Below are 2,193 nucleotides of genomic sequence, written 5' to 3' on the forward strand. Positions count from 1 at the left end.
AAAGCATTAAATTAAACTAAAAACTAGGAGGCACACTCCCTAGGTGTCCTTGTCGTCGTTGTCGGAGCCGATGAGGTCGATGAGTGTCGGCGCCGGGCCAGCCCACGGGAACGCCGTCTCCCAGGCTACAATGATGCCGTCCGCCGGTGGCTGTGCCCCCGCTTGCTGGGCTACGCCAACACGGGCACGGCACTCCTCCTCCTCCTCCACCTCGGCATCACGCTCCAGCTGCTCGCCCTCGCGGTGGTCCTCCGCGAGTCTGCGCTGCCGCCATTGTTCCAGGTACATCTGTTCTTGGTCCGGCGTCACCCCAAACCATACGGCTGACGCACTGACCCACTCGCGGACGTACCCATCCCAAGTATAGCGCTCGGGCATGACGACGGGGGTCGGTGCCGACTCGGGGGACGGTGGGGCCAGCGGCGGGACGACACAGTCGCCGACAACAGGGAGCGCCATGGCCTTCGCCGCCGCACCTGGTACGCCTCCTTCTCCTCCTCCTTGCGCCGCTCATCCTCCTCGCTTTCACGGAGGACAGCCGCCAACGCCGCCTGGTAGGCGGCCTCCGCCTCCTGGTCCTCGTGGCGCACGACGAGGGGCGGCGTGGTTCTCGTGCTCCAATGCAAACAAGACCTCCCACTCGGGAGAGTCTGCCGCGTAGGCCGGGTTGAGGCGCTGCTCAGACGTGAGTTGTTGCCGTCGGTGTCGCACCTCCTCCGCGTGAGCCCGCTCCGACCGTGGCCCCGCCGGCACAGGGATCCTCCCGGGATCGAAGTGCCAGTCGTGTGGCAGCGTGACGTCGGGGTAGGGGAGGGGGATGCGGTGCTTCCAGTGCCACTTCGCCTAGTGCACTGGGACATCGATGCGCTGCCGTGGCTGGCAGGAAGATGCCGACGGAGGCGGGGGAAGCGCGCGCGCAGGGGCGACGAGGGTCTTGCCCTTGTTCTTGCCGAAGAAGAACCCCATAGGTGGCTAGGGTGGCTAGGGTTGTCGCCAATGGGGGTGCAGAGGGTGGCTAGATGGGCACGGGGGAGAAGAGGATGAGGACATCCCCATCCCGCACGCTCGGATTAAAAAAGGACGGACACGAGTGGTAGTTGGCCAACCGTCAGGTGGAGACGCGGCGGACACTGAGAGGACGCGCGGCGCGTCCGCTTTATGTCTGGCCCGAAATACGTCTGCTGGACACGATTTGAAAATATGTCGGCTTTTTGGACTGTCATTTTTGTCCGCGGCGACCCAAACGGATGGCGGGTCACGTTGAAGTTGCTCTAAATATTTTCTCTATAGATTTAGCCAAACTTTACAAAGCTTGGGCTTTGGAAAATCTGTACACACTGTACTTAAAAAAAATCACACCTCCATCGCTCAGTGAGAAAGCAAGCCACTACACACCACACATTCACACCCGAAAGAAGCGACAAACCTGTGAACAGGGGCGAGGTACTGCACCCAGTACCAAAATCACCGCCTCCTTGCTCGTCCAGTCTCCCCCGAGTCCTGTCTCCTTTTCTTCTCCCCCATCCCCCACCCCGCGGAACCCACATCCGGTGTGCAAGGAAGGCCCAATATTTGGTACTGCGCTTATCCTGTCACTTTGCTATTCTGGTCTCGCGGTTGTTCTTGTGCGTCGCAGTAGGTGCAGATTTCTCGCTGTGCGGCCCTTATTCTGAGCGAGTTTTCGACTGTTCTTGCTGCCTGGGGGCCTGATCAGGCCGTCCCAAGCTCCCAGCCTTCGATTTGTTCTGCGATTTCCAGATCATTTCGCTTCTTTCGCCAATGCTGTTCCCAGAGGACCAAAGATAACCCCCATGGATTTTCCCTCAATCTCTGTATTTTTGGGGTGGTCAAAGGCGACCCTTTCCAAAGAGCACAGTAAATGTTTTTTTTTTTTGCGAGAGAATAAATGTTCTTGTTGGAGGTTTGGAAGAAAGCATTTTTTTCCTAAAATTAGTTTTCTTCTTCTTCGTGGAAACCCTAAACTATTGATTTTGGGCTGCTTGTCAGAAAGAGCAGGTTCAGATCTTGCGACCCCTTTTGTTTTCTTCTTGTCTTGAAAGCTGGAAAAAAATATTTTCTTGCTTTTTACTCTGGGTACATGCCAGTGGAAGTACAGTACATTTCAGTTTGACCGTCCCAGCCTTCGATTCGTTGTGCGATTTCCAGATGATTTTACTTGTTTCGCCAATGTTG

At 56.7% G+C, this 2,193-nt stretch overlaps 1 protein-coding gene across 3 annotated transcripts in view; it reads left to right on the plus strand.

Moving 5' to 3' along the window:
• Positions 1 to 1,441: 1,441 nt before the first annotated feature.
• LOC119365593 (factor of DNA methylation 5-like) overlaps positions 1,442 to 2,193 on the plus strand; it is a 4,594-nt gene continuing 3,842 nt past the window's right edge. For 2 of the 3 annotated variants that reach the window (XM_037631239.1, XM_037631241.1), the window contains exon 1: positions 1,442 to 1,575. The gene's annotated coding sequence lies outside the window, so the exon portion shown is untranslated. Of the gene's footprint in view, positions 1,576 to 1,614; positions 1,640 to 2,193 lie in introns of those variants that run through there. The other variant, XM_037631240.1, reaches the window with a different exon arrangement.

Source organism: Triticum dicoccoides, chromosome 2B (genome assembly GCF_002162155.2).
Source record: "Triticum dicoccoides isolate Atlit2015 ecotype Zavitan chromosome 2B, WEW_v2.0, whole genome shotgun sequence".
NCBI lineage: Eukaryota > Viridiplantae > Streptophyta > Magnoliopsida > Poales > Poaceae > Triticum > Triticum dicoccoides.